Source organism: Canis aureus, chromosome 2 (assembly GCF_053574225.1).
Source record: "Canis aureus isolate CA01 chromosome 2, VMU_Caureus_v.1.0, whole genome shotgun sequence".
NCBI classification, from domain to species: Eukaryota; Metazoa; Chordata; class Mammalia; order Carnivora; family Canidae; genus Canis; species Canis aureus.
Genome location: NC_135612.1, coordinates 57,033,067 through 57,051,652, shown reverse-complemented (window position 1 = coordinate 57,051,652; position 18,586 = coordinate 57,033,067). Strand labels below are relative to the sequence as shown.

Genomic DNA, 18,586 nt, shown 5'->3' with positions numbered 1-18,586 from the left:
AAAGTGAGGTCGTTGGGGAAGGAAAGGGAAGAGAAGAATGGAGAAAAGAATATGATTTTTCTATATGTCTCTGTTTCTTTCTCATTAATAAATATAGCTTTTCTCATTAATAATAAACTATAGTTTTTGATGAGTTATATTTTTGGTCATGGACTTTTATCTAGATTCGTTGCTTAGTAAATGTTTCCTTGGGTAAGTAATTTAACATCTCTGAGCTACTCCTTCTTTATTTTTGTAACAGTGTTGATCATGCCTTTCTGAGGGAGAAACTGAGGTAACAGGTACTCTGTAAATGTTCATTTCTCCTCATCCACTCATTCACATGTGACTTATTCAAAGGTAAAGACTACACTTTATCTTTGAGCCACAGATTTGGATCATTTGGTTGCCACATAAATATTTGTACAGTAAGTAAACAAACAGACTTGCCTATGAATGTGGAAAGTTTTAAGATTATATATATATATATATATAATTGGTGCATATATATAATTTAAGATATTTATATAATACATGTATATATTAAGCTATTGTTTCTATGTAGCGGTATTTTATTGCTCTGTCTGTGTACAAAATCTCCTGTATTGATATCCATGCTAATAGAGGTGAAGTTACATCTGCTTTATTTTAACAGTAAACTATTTAGAATCTGCACTTCTGTTTTTATGGTCTTTGTATACTCTTTATTACTATATAAATGAGTACAATTTTGTGTACCTCTTGAAAAATAGCTATATTAAAATGTTCTGCAGAAATACCTTAGTCTAAAATCAGGTAATAAAAATATTTTTCCCTAGAGCCAGTTCTGGGAAAAGCATAATAGTCCAAAATCCCACGATTGCATAGTATAATAGTATAAACTAAGAAAAGATTTTGTATTTGTTGTTGCCTATGAATTATGTGAATTATATTAAATATTGTGGAGAATATTTTCCTTGCGTGAATAAAGTTGTTTATGTAACTAAGGTCTCAACTATGAAAAGGCCATGCAGATCTCAGCTTATACCAGCAGGTCATGGTATAAACTGCATTCTTAGCTTGCTGAAGGTATGAATTTGCTCTCAGATAAAACATTTCTTATTGTTGCTCATATATACAACTTAAATTTTTTCCTGAGTGCTCACTAACCCAAATGATAGGATGTTTATTATTAATTAAAACTGGGGCTTCCATTCCAATTCCATTTCAGAATGAAAGAAGTCCAGACTAGAGTCTTGACTGTCTTGGCAAATTCTGCACTGTCCACCCATTTATGCAGCTATTACCTTGGGCATCTTTTTCCAACAAGAGATATGGCTGTGCTGAAAATAAAGCACCTACTACATGTTGTGGCATATGCTGGACACTGTGGGAGGTTTGGAAAAAGATAAGACACAATCCCTATCCTCAGTGAAGTTCAGGAAAAATCTCAAAGTAAAAAAATATACAGTTTACAGGCTTCTGGACATAGTCATTACTTTTAACATAGCTACAATCGATATCAATGGAAAACTGGCTGTAAAAAGCAGAACCATGGAACATTTAGAAAAGAGTAATGAATATGGCAGAAAATTCAGTTCTCAGCAGAATCCTGTCAACAGGAGAAATGCTACTTCCACAAATTCCTGAGTGGAAGAAGGCGTGTAGAGAGCTTCCCAGGCCATCTATAAAACATGAGACCAAGAACAGAACAAATGAAGAAAGGTTTCTATTTTCCTTCTGATTTAGCCTTAACTTGTGATTTATATAAAAAAAATTTTTTTTTAAAGAGAGGACTAAGCTCTTCTTGGGGCCGTTACAGGGCTGCATGGCTATGTGCTTGCACTAACATTGTTTATTTCAAACATCTGTGCCATCATCTTTGGTCATGCCTGTGGAATATATGAAGTCATCTCTTTGGATGTTTATATAGCTGAGGAATAATCAAAACCAATGCACCAGAGATGGATTCTCCTTTCCAGAGTTTTGAGCTCCTTTGCCCTTTTCATATCACTTTTAAATTTGCTCAATCCAGCAGCAAATGGTTGTTGAATTAATTAATGAGCATAGTCTGTGATCACTTTCTTACCCTTCTCTCTCAACACGCACATATACCGCATTCACGTGCACATATGCACATATATATGTACATGCATGCCCTTGCACATGCACACACACCCATGTGCACCCATGTACACACACACATATGCACAGTTCAAAGCACAGAAGAAAGATGAACAACATGACTTATGGTGAGCTGAGTTCTACTCTGGATCCTGCCATCCATTGCTCCGGAACTTGGGCAAGCCCAGCTCCCACCTGCCACCAGGGTGAACTCTCTTTGTTCTTCTTCTCCTTGAAACCCTCTTTTACTTCCTACTACGTGCATGGCAAAACCCACAGATCCTTCATGTTCTGGCTTCTGCCTATGTTTCCAGCATCATCTGTCACAATTCCACCAAAATGCACCCTACTGGTAACCATCCTGCACTACTTGCTGGCCTTAACTTCAGACATGCTCTTTCTCTCTCAGCTTTTTTTGTCTGCCCCTTGACCAAGCTGAATGGCAGCACCTCCTTCACCATCCTCAGTGCTACAAACACATCCTTATGGACACAGTCTTGTAGCTGCAGTTGACCCAAAGGCAGGTGAGAGTCTGGAATGAATACAGCACTGAAGGCAATTGATGGTAGTTCTCCTGAAAGTGGGAAGGACCATGCTGAAAGGCAGCAGGATCAGTGGAAACATTTGACATTAAAGATTAGGTTGTTTCTTTGTACCTACAACCTGTTGACATATTCAGGCTCTTTATTTTCAGATTCTTTTCTTTTTTATTCCAGTTGTGTTGTAAGCAATACAAGCGGGGCAGTCTTGGTGGCAGGAGGTGGCGCATTGCGGGTGTCATGCCTTATCTGGAGACTGCTGACACCCAGAGCCCTCACCCTTGGGGGCACTTTCTCTCCCAAAGGGCTAGCCTGTCCACCAGTCTCTTTCAAGAAGCACACTCCTGAAGGCAAGTTACTCGTGAAAGGCCCCTCTCTGTATCCATCCCCATTCCTCTTCCACCCTTCCAGAAAAGGCCCTGATGGAAATAATCAAAGGACATTGAAATGGAGAAGAAAGCTGGAGCAGGGTTGAGAAATGGGAAGGGTGCACCTGCATGTCCATCTTGGCCGTAGATGGGACTGTTCTGAAGGGAGTTGCTGGCTGCCAACTCAAACTCTTTCTTCCTCAGAAAGTGACGCAGTGTGGAAGGACCAGAGCAGTACTCTGCCAGCAGCTCCAAACCAGGAGGAAGAGTTGCACATGAGGGTGGCTTCAGTGAAAGATGGGGAGCGACTCCATTGTCAGTGGAACCAATGACGTTTGTTGGTGACTTCTTAGAGAACTAGTGGCCCCTCATGAGAGACCGTCTGTGGGAGGCAGGGCTTGTTAGTTGGCCCTGCTTTCAATAGTGGGAAAATATTTCCTATGGGAATTGGACATTCTTTTACTCCCAGAGTGGCCAGGAAGCTGGCTCAACCAAACCATGACCTTGAAGTAGAACTCCAGGAGAGCAGATGAGGAAGGTGTCCTCCTGTCCATAGGTTTAAGGGAAGCCCGTGGAGGATACTTGGAGAAAAGATGTCTCTCACTTGACTACTCTGGACTGGAAACTCCTCTCACCTCCAGAGTTGGCAGCTGGACAGGCATGCTGCTCATACTACCAGGCTCTGATCTTAAGGCTAGAGAGAATTCTAGCAGTCACTAGGTAAACATGAGGGGGGCCACTCAGACTGTTTAGAGGGACACAGCAAACTGGGGCGTACCCATGCATGAATCAGAAAGCAGTGGTCCTGCGGGCAGACACTCACCCACATCATCCATCACATGTAGACTCTAAAATAGGTAAAGAGGAAAAAGATAAAGTAGGGTCTACCAAAAATTCACTAATGTAAAAGTAGGAGACATATGTCACCCACAAGACATAGAAGAAGAGTGTATCTTCACAAGAGATGCACCAGTGACTTTTTGCATTGTTATTATGCAATTATTCATTGCAACAAAACGGTAAGTAGAAAATGCTGTTAAACTAAAAGAAAAAAAAAGCCAGCCATAGTCTCATCTGTGAGACATAGCCCATCATCCTGTCCACATATATTAGGGGATAATTTACTATTAAAAAAGAAGGAGGAAAGAGAGTGAGCTTTCCCTTGTCTTACATTTATTTAATCTCATATATATTTATTATTTCCTGATACATATCAGCAAGGACCTTTGATTATTATTTTAGCCTGTGGATTATATCACTAATGGTTTGGTGCTTGTTGCATGCCAGGTTTGGCTAGTGGGAACCCCTTCAAACTGGCTCCTGTTCTCACCATCTTTGGAGTACATCCTTACCTCCCAGCCCAGCCCTAGAATGAACCATTTCTGCATGGATTCCTCCTGTGAACATTTCCATATATTTCTTCCCAGTCATTTTTTCCTAGGACAACTTAGGGAGATTTGGCTTGAATTTCATGGAAGTCCAGACATTTCTTAGCTATTCAGGTGAGGAAAGGGGGCAGGTTCTCCTGAGAACCCTCCAGGTGGAAAAGATCCTGAGGGAAGAAGAGCTTAGATGTGCTGTACCTGAGCCAGTAAGAAGCCCTCCCCCAGCAGAGGAGAGAGGTACCTGTGTGGAAGCAGGAGTCTGTCCCTGAAGAAGTGAATAAAGCCTAGAAAGCTTCTCACCAAAAATATCGTGAAACTATGCAACATGATGGCCTGGCCAACACAGATAATAGGGTCCCTCCACCACCGCACTTTGGGACTGTGCTTGCAGGGGACTGTGGCTGGTAGCTGCTGCCCTTGGAGAGGACTTTTGGGTCCCAGGGCAGGAGCTGAGGATGGACCACCAGAGTGGAGGGAAGGTAAGCATCCCACAGAAGCAGACAGGCTCGTGCACACCTGTGACTCATGCCCTGGTGCTTCCATAGTTCTGGGAAGACACCTGCAGAGGATGGACTTCTTGTCTGAACAAGAAGAGGGAAAATTGGTTAAATCTTAGTTATTATGACTAAGATTTACACATTAGCACCCACAGAAAAGTGAAGCTCTGGTTACTTGGAAGACAGAAACAGATACTCATTTTATTTATTTATTTTTGATATGTCTGCCTTCCTGTTGAAATATAATGCCACCTCCCAAGACAAATCCAGAAATTTTCCTTCTGGCTCCATGGTTCTCAATTAGGAGAGCTTTCCCCCCACCCTAGGGGACATTTGGCAATGTCTGGAAGAATTTTGGGTTGTCACAACTAGGAAGATGCTAGCGGCATCTAGTGGGTGGAGGCCAGGGAGGCTGCTGAGCATCCTACAGGGCATGGGACAGACAGGATGGCCCCCGCAGCAAAAGATTCCCTAGTCCAAAGCGTCAATAGCACTGAGGCCAAGAAATCGTGTTCTAGTTATATATTTCTTAATTGATTTGGAAAAGCTATTTATATATTAAGAACATTACCATACTTTATTGTATATGTTACACAACTTTCCCATATTTATCTTTTGCATTTAATTGTATTTTTAGACTCACAAAACTACAATTTTTGTATATCCAAATCTATTAATTTTAGGTTATGTCAGAAAATATTATTTCTATTTTTGATATTATAATTTTCCTAGGCTAACATTACATGAATATTCACCTATTGTTTTGATGTTTTCCTAGTTTTATCATTTATTTTTAGTGATCTGAAATTTATTTTGTGGTAGGGTAGAGTGGGAAAATCTCAAATTATTATTTTCTTCACAAATAGTTATTTTGTGTTCCAGCAATGTATACTGAATAAACTTGATCCTTTCTCCAATTTTTGAAATAATAAAATCATTATATTCTAAATCTAAATATATAGTTAGAATTGTTTTGGGGATTTCTATTTTGTTCTATTGGTCTATATATTGTGGTGACAGTTTTGTTGTAGCTTTTTTATTGTAGATAATAATTGTGTCAAGGTCAAAGAAAAATCGTATTGAGTTTGGATCAGGAAGGATATTTTCTGGGTTAATTTAAAGAGAATTGTTTTTGCAATGAGTTTTTTAATCCAGAAATATTCTGTTTCTCTATTTATTTATTTATTTTGTCTCTTAGTATATAGTTCAGGAGGGTTTTTAAAAAATGTCTTCTATATGTTTCCTTTAAATTTATTGCCAGATTTTTCATATTTTTGGTGTTACTAAAATATTTCCCCCTTCTGTTTTAATAGCTTATGCTCCATAGGAAAGATATTGCTTTTTAAAGTTCATTTTGTAGCTGGTTTTCTAAATTGCCACTGTTAGCAGTTTTTCAATTGATTGTTTATTTTCCAGGAATCATGCCCAGTTACTGTTCTTGTGCCTTTTTCTTTCCTGATAATGCTCTAGGGACCACCCTCACTCTTAGGAATTAGAATTGCTTTGAAGTTCTGACAAAAGTCCAAAAGTTCAGAGACTAGACACTTCCAGTAATATCCTAAGATGTACTGACTTCAGGACACCTATCATCATCATTTACTATATGCCCTAAATATGGAATGTGCTGTGCTGTATTTCTAGAGTATGAATGAAAACTGAGGTAAGATGTTTATCTGTTGAAATGCAGAGATCTTAGTTATGTAATTCCATGAGTTGCATGTATTCACATAACCACCATCTAAATCAAGATATAAAACATGCCCTTTAGCCCAGAAAGTTCTCCCTCTCTCCTTTTCAGTCCCCATTCTCCTGAAGGCAACCACTGTTCCGATTTTTATCAACCTGGTTTTGCCTCCTGTAGGATTTCATATAAATGGAATCATGCAGTACGTCATCTTCTGTGCTTGGCTTCTCTATTAAACACAGTTTTTGAGATTTGAGCCCATGGGGCCACATATCAGTAGTTCATTCTTCTTTATTGGCAAGTAGTATTCCATTTCATAAGTTTGTTTATCCATTCTTCCATTGGTAGACATTTGGGTTGTTTTCATTTTTTTTCACTACTTTGAATATAGTTGGTAGGAATATTTCTGTACAAGTCTTTCTGTGAACATATGTTTTCATTTCTCTTGGGTAAATATCTAAGAGTGAAGTTCCTGAATCATTTGGCAGGTTATATATTTAACGTTCTTTGAACATTTTGGTCTTCCAGAGTTTACCAATTCTGAGAGTAGACACTTCTGCTAATACCTGAAGAGTATGTATTGACCTGAGGATGCCTATTGCTATCTGCTGTGTTCCCTGGATGTGGAATGTTTTATAACTTTGCATTCTGGCTAGAATTTTAAACTTACAAAAAGTTGCAAAAATAGTGCAAAGAATTCTTGCATATCTTTTATGCTAATTATTCACCAATAGTTTACATTTTGCCCTATTTGCTTTCTCTTTTGTTCTATCTACCCATATTATTATCATATATGTATGTATATGTGTTTACATATTAACCTTTTCTGAATTGTTAGTTAATAATAAAAGTAAGAGTGAACTAGTTGGTAATCATTAGCTAATTCCTTTCTGAATAACTAGCTAAAGGGATCATTTGATATTTTACCTCTAAATAGTTCAGTGATCCACCTAATAACGGTTTTATCCACTGAGTGGCATTCAATTATTTCAAGAGTTCCATCTACTTAAGTTTCTGGCCACTTTTTGTCATTATCCAGCATGTTCAAATAACTGTTTTCTAAAAAATATTTTGTACAGAGTTTATCACTGTTATCTGACAGGAGGGATGTTATCCAAAAAAGCTGTTCCTCTTTTATAGGAACCAAAATATGCCTTTGATACTGCTTTTGACTGAATCTTAGTGAAGTGCAACTAAAATCTCCCAGTGAAATACTGTTAATCTTCTTTCCCTCCATTGCCATCATGGCATTGACCATACAGCATGCATGATCAAACATGAGCTCAAAATCTATGCTCCCCCAATTCAGAGACATTGAAACCCAGAAAGCTCATTCAGTGATTTTAACTTTTTGTGGGATCTCAGTGTTTTGTGGTCATAGCATTAAAAAAATCTTCCATTTAATCTTAGCTGCATTCCCATTTCTAGAATAATGCCAAAATAACAGAGAGACCAAAGCAGATAGCCTGTGTTGAACCAATGTCATAATGTAGGATCCTTTTTAAAATCATGGAATGAAACCTGGTTGGTTATCATGTATTACTCTTCTAATTTAGTGTTTGAGTTCAAATAACATTTTGTCTGTGGTTCATGTGTTTCCATTCATAAATTAAACTATGGTTTTCTCTTTTGAGGTTTCCATGTCAAGTCCCTCTACAAGGGTGATATTTGTTGCATAAACTGGTCCTAGTCACTTACTTCACTATTTTCTGTAGGAGTTCAGAGAGCAGAGAAATCATTTGTGTTTTGGGGATTTGAAACACTGCACCATGAAACTATCTGTGTCTGGATTATTATTATTTTTTTTATTAGAGTTATTCCTATGAAGAGTTTTTCAAACTCTTAAGGTTGTTGGTCTGAATTCACATTTATTTCTCTTCATAAATAAATTTTAGAACATAGTAATTTCCTTGAAGATTATGTGATCATCAGAATCATCAAATTTAATAGAATATATGTTTAGATGGTTGTCTCTTACTACTTTGGAATCCCATCTGCATCTACAGTTATGGCTACTGTAGTAATGTTGTATATTCGTGTTTACTTTTTAATTTTTAATGAGTACTGAGAATTTAGAATGGTTGTTCTCCCAATTCTTCAATGCATTTTGAGGGGCTGGTAGCTTTGTTCTTATTTTTTTTTTCCCTAAAGATACAGCTCTTGTATGTTTATACTCTAAATTAGTTTTCCAGTTCATTAAAATCTATGTTGCTATTAATTCCTTGCTTCTCTTCCCATATGTTTATTTAATTATGCATTCTCTGACTTTTTGTACTAAGTACCAATTTCAATTATTTTAATTCCTTTTTTATTTTACAATGAATATAGTAACTGCTCTGAATTTTTCAATGACTTTAGTTTCGGCATATGTTTTGGTTTAATTGTACTGCCATTTTTATTTCCAAAATATTTCTATTCATATGTTATCGATTCTATTCAATCATTATAAAAATGTGGGTGAAAATTATTAACATAAATAGATGCTAAAGATATTTTTTAAGTAAAAATACTGTGTTACTATCTGGCATCTACAGAATCATCCAATTTTTTTCATATATTTAGTAGTCCAACAAGTATCAAGTATTTGATAAGCATGTAAAAATATTTTTCGTGGGTAGATATGTATCTTAAATATATATCAATCATCTATAAAAAATATATTGACAGATAGTTTAATAGCTATGCAGAGAAAAGTTCTGGAAGAAAAATTAGCTGAGACATGATTATGTGCATATGGTAGAATTATTATTGTTTTAAATTTTTTGTTTTACTTCTATTTGTAGCAGATATTTGATTTTTAAATATTGTTATTGAGGTTTTTTTAAATGTGACTCTTCTTTGACCCAGTTTTTATGTTTGTAGGAATTTTGCCTAAGCAAATAATTCGGGATGTACAAGAATTTAGGAATAGCATTTTTTCATGCCAGATTGTAAGTAAATCAAAAGTGCTCCAACTATCTCTGTGTCCAACAATGGCTATGGATAAAATAAGTCATGGGGTTTCCTTACATGGTACCATGTACCCAATAGTATTATGTTACAAAATATATTAATGTGCATTGATGTATTTTGATAAATGACACACTCTTAAGAAAGCTATTAGCAACATATAATATAGAATGGTTATACTTAGAAATTCACCATAATTAGATAATCATAAAAAACATCTATAATTACATGGTATGATTTTAACCATTTATTTCTTAGCTGTTAATATTATCATGATGTTTTATTCCATTATTAATGCCTACCTTTTTGTTTCCTACGATAAACTTTCATGTCTTCTATTATTTTTTAAAGACTTGTGAAGGATAAAGAAGCGGAGGTGAAACCTAGGGGATGGCTGGTAATTGAAAGCATGTTTTTCATTCAACCCTTGTTTGGGGGAAATTAAAGCAAAATTGTTTTTCTGGAGACTCTAATAAAACTTAGATAAAATAGCAATAATTAAAACGGCAAGGGGGAAAAAACCCTCTGTGGAATTTTTATTGCAAATTTCCGAAAATAGAGAATGTGTGTCCATTTATGTGAGACCTTTCTTACCAACAGATTGGGGAACTTTCAACAGACCAGACAACAGAAACTAAGACTAACAGTGAACGTGAAAGAAACACATCCTTATGCTATTCCGGACCAAATACCTGGACTCTTGTTGCTGACTGCGCTGCAGGTGCACCCCTGTTCTGTTTTTTGTTAACTGTACCATGCCCCACACAGAGCCCAACTGGGGAGCACCAGCCATGAATGGGTGTGTCAGAATGTAGATGGGTCTGGGTGAAAAGTGTGGCTTTAGTGGAGTTACTATAGAATGAGGGTGAGAAGATGGTGCCCTGAGCTTCCAAGCTGTTAATTATTTTTAGAAAGTCATTTGGCAGACTACAGTAAATATGTCTATAATTTGAAAAGATATCTATTTGAAACCACATCTATTTGAAACCATGTAACCATATAGGTTTGAGCTAAAAAGTTCCCTGCTGTATTGACAGCCAGGAAGAATTAGAAACTATCTCTCCCTGATGCCAGTGATGCTGTCCGTGGACTACACTTTGAGAATCAAGGATCTGTAATACTGCCAAGGATCTATACAATGATAATTGTTCAGCTATAATGACCCTTCTCATACATAAATATAAATATTACCTTGAGCAAGATACTCTGCTTTACTCAAATGAAAAGTTAAGATAACACCTACTTACCAAGAATGTTGAAAGGATCCCAGTAGCTAATGCATTTGAAGTTTCTGGCATACAGGCACACTGTATATGGTTCGAGAGCAGCTTCTCTTGGCTCTGTTAGAGAGATGGAGTCTTTATCTTAGCCAGTGACCTGTTAGGCATGACCTTCATGATGAAGGTGAAGATGGCATAGATCATCAGATCTTTGAGATTAGCAGAATGTATTTAGGACATTTTTTAAAGATTTTATTTATTTATTCATGAGAGACACAGATAGAGAGGCAGAGACATAGGCAGAGGGAGAAGCAGGCTCAATGATATAGGGAGCCAGATGTGGGACTTGATCCCAGGATCACACCCTGAGCCGAAAGCAGATGCCCAACCGCTGAGCCACTCAGGCATCCCATATTTAGGATAATTTTTGGATGGCGATAAGAGCTTACATTTGTTGAATCATGACTTCAAGTCAGTTTTGTCTGACTTAAGTGCCTGCACTCTGAACCACTGCTTCTTTGGGGGGCATTTTAAAAAATCATCTTTTTTAAACTTTTGCAATCATATCATTTAAAAGAGAGGCTTTCTTCGTGGTTGGACACACCACCTCCCCATAGTGATATCCTAGCCCTCCACAGACACCGGGAAGACCCTTACATTTTCATCTTGAAAGGAACAATGTTGTATCCCACCACAATAAGACATATGTAGATGTTGATGGCTTATAAATGTCCTTCTAGAGTTGATCAGCAGTTTGTGGCTGTGACATGACACCTTCACAGTCAAATGCATTTGGAAAAAAAGAAAATTCTTCCAACAAGCAAAACTGATGCAGGATAGTAAGCTTGCAGCTTCTGGGTAAACCCAATAAGTGATTGCCTTCCTTTTGTGGGTATAATCTTACCAACTTCATAATGGCTCTGTGAGGATCAGATGAGATGATGTCAGCTATGTTTGTACTCTAAAAAATAAACATATTCTTTCCATGTAGATTGGCTCTGGTGGGATTTGCTTCTATGTCAAAGTATATTTAACATAGTCTAATGTTTTAAAGCACTTTGAACAAGCGGAGATACAGTAGGATTAAAGAGAGATTTGCATATGGGCTTTTCCCTTTGTGTTGCATAATGAAAATGTGAATTCCACTTTCCCAGCCACAGGGGTGATGACTTTAGCATAAAGGGCTCACCAGGTAGGAGGTGGCTTCCTGGGATGACTGGCAGCATTCTCATGGAAAATTAAAAACAAGTGCTTATTTTTAGCTATGAAAATGTAATCATTCTTGCACTCAAATATGCTTTACATTACCTGGAAGAGGGTTTATTGGCACTGAGTCTGTTGTGTAACTGAGGAAACCACCATGTGCTATAAAAATGTGCTGATGTGAAAAGCAGTCCAATGAGCAACAGGCTGATGGCAGGAACAGGTAGCAGAGCAGAGGAGGCTCTCCTGGAGGGCGCACAGGAGACTGGGGGGGAGCCACCTGGTGCCACATGGTTAGGACTCTCTGTCTTAGCATGCTGCTGAACAGTTGGCAAAAAGAATTCAAGGTCAGAGGAATTATTACCTTATCAGCATGTGGGATCATTTGCCCTTTTTAGATACAAATTTTTATCTCTTGTTTGCAATGGTCAATCATCTCTGAGATCTCACATTTGAGCTCTCTAGATTGCCTTTTTCAAGGGAGAGATTCCCAAATTCCTAAACTGAGAATGTGGAGAAGAGTTCACAGTGATTCTTGGAGGGTAGAGTAGAAATAGGCATTTTTATAGCACATTATCTGGGGCTAAACTTTAATCGAGATCACAAAGGGCTCACTGAGGGTGGATCTCTTGACACTCAGAATTATTGACCTGACCTCTGGGACCTCTGGGTCTCATATCTGTAGCTCTTGGAAATGTTATTCCACTCATAATACAGAAGCATTATCAGTAGACATAAAAATTAAAATAATCAATACCAAGGCTCCTCTGGAGAGCACGGGAGCAGGAAAGTCTTAGTATATAAGCCACAAATATTTTCCTCTTTCTGGTCTAACAATTGGCTACAATGACCTAACTCCCTCGTGAACAGCTCTGCTCAAATCTGATATCTCAGGGCAAGCCCTGCCCTTGCTGACACCTCTGTCCAAGATATTGCCTGGGTCCCTCCAATACCCTCCTCCTTCTTTCCATGAAAAGCTTTGCCTGAGCTTCCAGGGATAGGACCCTCTCTTGTTCATTTTTACAATTTTTTTAACTGTGACTATCTTCTTTTTTTTTAAGATTTTATTTATTCATGAGAGATACACAGAGAGAGGCAGAGACATAGGCAGAGGGAGAAGCAGGCTCCCTGTGGGGACTCCAACGCAGGACTCGATCCCAGGATCCTGAGATCATGATCTGAAAAGACAGATGCTCCACCACTGAACCACTCAGGCATCCCTTATTTTTTGTTGTTGTTGTTGTTAACTGTGAGCTCTGCTGCCTCTAGGCAGTGTGCCAGCATCATGGAGAAGAAATCCAAAATCTCATGCCTGGGCTGGAAGAGGCAAGAAAATAAACCTAAAGAGATTCAAAAAGAAATACTGAGATAAAAGCTGAAATTAATGGAAAAGATTTCCCCTTCTCTAGAAATGATTTGATTAGCAAAACCCAAAGCTTGTCTTTTGAAATGATGAATAAGACAGATAAACCTCAGGCAAATAGGATCAGAAAAGATGAGGCACAAGTAACATTAAAAACCACAGGAAAGGGATCCCTGGGTGGCTCAGCAGTTCAGTGCCTGCCTTTGGCCCAGGGCGTGATCCTGGAGTCCCGGGATCAAGTCCCACGTCGGGCTCCCGGCATGGAGCCTGCTTCTCCCTCTGCCTGTGTCTCTGCCTCTCTCTTTCTCTCTCTATGTCTATCATGAATAAATAAATAAAATCTTAAAAAAAAAAACACACACAGGAAAACACCAGCACACAGATAAATAAAATGTTTGAAAATTGTAACAGGATACTATGAAAAACTCCGTAACAAATTTGAAAATAGAGTTGAAATAGACAATTCTCCTGAGAAATATAAAATCAGAATTGGCCCCAAGTCCCATATACAGAGGCTCTAGATTTCCTAGATTTATATGCACAGTTGTTTGTGCAATTCCGGCTCTTTCTCTCTACTTCTCACACCCGCTACACAGACTCTGCTCAACACCTGTCCCGGTGTGCTGCTCTACTTGTACCTGCTTTTGCTCTTTGCAATTTCTTTCCTATAAAAGGAGCATCCAGGAGGAAGCAGAAGAGGCACATGTGGGCAGGGGGTGTCATTGGGCCACTCTGCACTTGTCCTCACCTCACACTCTCCATCCCATCAATGGATGGGAACATTTTGCCATGGCTGCCCTACTGTCTCCTGTTTCTCCACAAGGTGTCAGTGATCCATGCCTATTCCTGTCAATTCTGAGTTCACACATTTCCGTTCCTTCTACATCTGCTCACTGACTCTAATCTATTTTCCACCTGCAAAAGAAGAGGCTCCCTGGTGGATCAGTACTTGAGCATCAACCTGCACATATGTAGAAGAATGACTAGAAGGATGTGCAGCAACAAGCAAAATGTGCTTTTCTCACGTGGCAAGACGACAGATTTTCTCTCCCATGTGTTTTCTAGTTTTCCAGAGTGAGGCTGGACTGTCCTTTTAAAATTATTTACTTTCTTATTCAAAAGTAAAACATGAACACAGTCTCATGTTTAAAAATATGCCCAAGGTCCACAAAATGTTTTCTTAGAGGAATTACTCATCAATGTGGTGGGTATCCAAATGCATCTTTGCTTTGAATTTCAAGCTCTCTCCTGCTGTGTGTCTATTTGTCTCTATCTCTGTGTCTCTTCTCGTTGTGGTTTGTGTGTAGGAGGGGTTGATTTTGTATCTAAATCTTGTTATACTATACTTCTTGTCCTGTTAGTTATACTTTGCTCATTTGACATGTTTTGAAGACCTTTGCACATTGGCACACACAGATTCGTTTTTGGGTATGTACTGCAGAGTTTGGAAGTCTGGTGGTGTATTTATTCCAATTTGATGTATTTCTCCAGTTTTGCCTGTTACCCACACCGCTGCAGTGAATGTATATGTCCTTTCACATCAGACACATGCGACTCTGTCTCTAAGGTGGAGGAGACACCGAGGCAGATATTTGCTGAGCCATGGAACATATATATTTTTCTGCTGAAACTATACTGTGGAGCAGCTATGGAAATTTATACCCACCAAAGCAATGAATGAGAGCATTCATTTCTTTACCACATCATCAAGATTTGATATGGTAATAAGAGATGGTTAATCAGATGAGTAAGAAAATGACGTGTCTTTGTTCTCACCTGCATTTTCGCATCACCATGAGGCTGAGAATCTTTTCCCATGTCTGTTAGTTATTGGTACCTCATCTTTTAGGACCAGGACTACCTGTTCATGACTTTTGTCTGTTAGGATTTTTTATTTCTTTTTGAAACAAGTATCTTTATATGTTCTGAACGTCCATTTTTCTGTGGGCTATGCACCTTGCAGCAATGACTTTGGATACCGGGGCTCTCCCTCTCACTTAGGGCTGCAAGCAGGGCAGTGTATTGTCTCGTCTCAGATGCCAGCACCCTGTTCTGTGATGCCTGGCCCAACGCAGAGAAGCAGAGACACCAGATAACTCCTTCTGCTCATCCCCAATGTCTCCAGTAAGCACCCTGATGACCGCCCTTGGCCACATCCATGCCTGTCCCTCCAGCGTCTGCTCCCTGGGCTGTCAGCATCTCCAGAGCCCATCTGTCCTTCCAACAGCCCTCCTCAGGTGCGTTTTAGCCCACGAGTTCTCCTCCAATCTGACCCCGTAGTCTATTTCCCTTTCAGGAATCTTTATAATCTTTTCCTTTTTAAAAATTTCACTTTTTGTTTCTTGACATTGAACAGGGAACTATATTCACTTTAAAGGAAGAAGAAGAAGCTCAAAGACCTTATGGTGAGGTCACACTTTTGTTCGTTTGTTTATGAGTTAGGGTTGATAACCTCCAGTGTATGCAAGGCTGGGTTTCCTTGCTCACCTGGATTTATTCTGTAATTATTAGGCATCCTGGATGTTGGGCACATGTTTATTCTGACAGTCATCTTGAACTGGAAGTCTGGTGATTTTTAACATATTGCTGAAAGAAAGCAGAAGCAAACACCCAAACCCCAAATCTTTACATTATTCCTTAAAAATAAAGCCATTTCATCTAAAAATAGGTGTATCCAGCTACCATGCTGCACTTGGTGGTGGGCTGGGTGCCGAGGCCAGGGTGGTAAGACAGACCTTGCGCTCCCCCGGTGCAAGTGCACAGCCTCTTCCAGGGGGTCTTGGCTTAAAATACATTCCAGCAGGGGTTATCACCCAGAGAGAGATCCTTCCAAAAACTCTTGTCTAGTCACTATAATCAGGTCTCTTCCACTATGATAATAAGAACTATATGTTATAATGAACAAATCTATATTCATCTGCAAAACAACCCTATAAGGTAACCGCTATTTTTATCCTAACTTTGCATATAGGAACTATTTTAATACTCTAAGCACACAGTATTTACCTTTCCTGGTGCACAATATGTTGCAAGGAAATCCCCGTTGGTTGACATTTTGCAGTGGCAGGCCTCCATGGGTTGATGACAGACCCCAAGTAACTCTAGGATAACCCACCAGATCCGACGACCCTCCTTCCCAGACCTATTGGCCAGAGGTAGGGCTACACTGTGCCCACCTGTGTTCTCGCTCTCCACAGTGTTTCATTTGCATTAAGCCATGACTCCCTATGAGCCCTCAGGTGGAAGTGCTCTTAGGATCCTCTCCCCTTTTCCTGAGGCACAGAGCAATGAAGCAAGCAGGCAAAGGTAACAATGCTGGGGCTGGGAGGGTCAGGATTTGAACCCCTGCCAGTAGAGCTTCCGAATTTTCGTTCTCAACCACAGGGAGGCAAACCATGGATGGTTTTGCACCGTCTACAAGCTAAGGGTGTCTTTGGAATGTTTAAGGCTTGTGAAAACAAACAAAAGCAAAGAATAACTCGTGCTAGGGGTTGTGTGTATGGCCCACACAGCCTGAAGTACTTAGTCTCTGGCTCTTTATGGAAACAAACTAACAGTCCCTGCCCTGAACTGCTTAGCCACAGGGACCGCGAGTGAGCTGAGCGCTGGACCAACTTTGATGACCTTGCATCGGGAGCTCATCCCAGAAGGGATGCTGGCGCTTGTATGTGAAAATCCCAGTGAGACATAAGACTCGGGTGTAGGTCACTGGTCTGGTTCCACAAGTTCTTTTACATCTTTGGATCTTAGATTTGATGAGCTGTGCTTGTCTGCTTGGGTCTGCCAGGATTATTTGAGCCCCTTTGAATTTCAGATAGCATCGCCACTCCCAGGATTATCTGCAGGTTTTGTTCTAAGTGGAGTACAGAGCACGGATGGTTTAATAGGCATCACATTTGTCCTAGAAAAGATTGAGCTCTGAGTCTGTTGCAGAGGAGGAACTGAGGTCAGAGGGGGTGACACCTTGATGACCACGGCATGAGTGATCCTCGGTCACTGTGCAGGTCCCTTCTTCCTCCCAGTCATGAGCACACAAGGGAAATGGGAAATGGGAACAAGGGAGCATCTCTGTCCCTGCAACAGATGGGAGGATGCAACCTCCCATCTCACTGCTCCTCTCTCAGCTTTGCATCATGGGACTTGTGGAAACTTCAGAACACCTGTGAATCCTAAGACATCATACACAAAATGTGGCATTTGTGAACATGTATGGGGGACAGATAATTGTCAACAGATTCTTAAGCATATTCAGGACTCCCCAAAGATTAAGAACTATAAGCTACACCAGGACAACTGGCCCATGGCCTTGTTTTATGTATACCTGAGTAAAAAGATGGTCAGTAAATTCAGTTTCTGGCTTTGGGAATTTTGATTCTTTCCCTCAAGTTTATTGTTTTAAATAAAGTAGTAATGATTTTTTTTCCACTCTGTAAGGGACATCTGTGGGTCATCGGAGAGCCCTGCAAGAAGCTACATAGCCTACTAAGGGTCCTGCAAAGGGAACACAGACCACACATCAGCATTTATTGAGGATCTGCTCAAACATGGAAGCCTGAGTCTCTAAGGAAGGATGGTGACCCTTATGTGATGGAAGCTTGGTATGTTTTCACCAGCATTTCACTGTCACAGCTCTGACCTCTCTGACTCTAAGCCCACAATCTTGCTTTATTAAGCAAAATGTATCTTGTTTTCTCAGATTACATGTTTATTATAGAGTAAATTAGAACTAACACAAAGAAATCACTCTGTTATCACCATAGTATGTTTCCTTGTCATAGACTAGATCTAGAGGCATAAATATTGACATAGGCATTTCCGAGATTGTGATTATACCAAATGTACAACATTTTATTCTGCTTTATTTCACTTAACACGATAACGTGAGTATTTAATGTTTACTGACAACATCTTCTTAATGATTACATTATATTCTAAGGCAAAAAAATCCTGGCATCATGTATGTACTAAGTCATTCAATTACAGTTGTAGAGGAAAATCATTTACAACATTGTATGATTTCCATGAATATTTGTAAGCATAAAGGCTGTAGAGTTACTTTCTGATGGTAAAATTCTAGAAATTGTCACAGGTCACGAACCTTTTTTGAGTTCCAGTTTTGTATATGTATGTATACAAATGTACCAAAATAGCTCCCAGGAAAGTGAAGTTTATTTACACACACAGACACAACAGTTTTTCTGTTTTATCTGTTTCGTGCATATTTGTCAGTACTGCAACCTGCCAAATTCATAAATTCAGTCCATTTGATTATTTAAAATAGTATTTTATGGAACAG

At 39.2% G+C, this 18,586-nt stretch overlaps 1 long non-coding RNA gene across 3 annotated transcripts in view; it reads left to right on the top strand.

Annotated features, from left to right (window-relative positions):
• Nucleotides 1-18,275, top strand: part of LOC144298903 (uncharacterized) — a 34,713-nt gene extending 16,438 nt beyond the window's left edge. The window contains exons 1-6 of one of the 3 annotated variants that reach the window (XR_013365764.1): nucleotides 9,142-9,485; nucleotides 9,856-9,901; nucleotides 10,105-10,225; nucleotides 15,292-15,527; nucleotides 15,647-15,695; nucleotides 17,725-18,275. This is a non-coding gene — a long non-coding RNA (uncharacterized LOC144298903). Of the gene's footprint in view, nucleotides 1-9,141; nucleotides 9,486-9,855; nucleotides 9,902-10,104; nucleotides 10,226-15,291; nucleotides 15,528-15,646; nucleotides 15,696-17,724 lie in introns of those variants that run through there. The other 2 variants (XR_013365762.1, XR_013365761.1) reach the window with 2 other exon arrangements.
• Nucleotides 18,276-18,586: the final 311 nt, after the last annotated feature.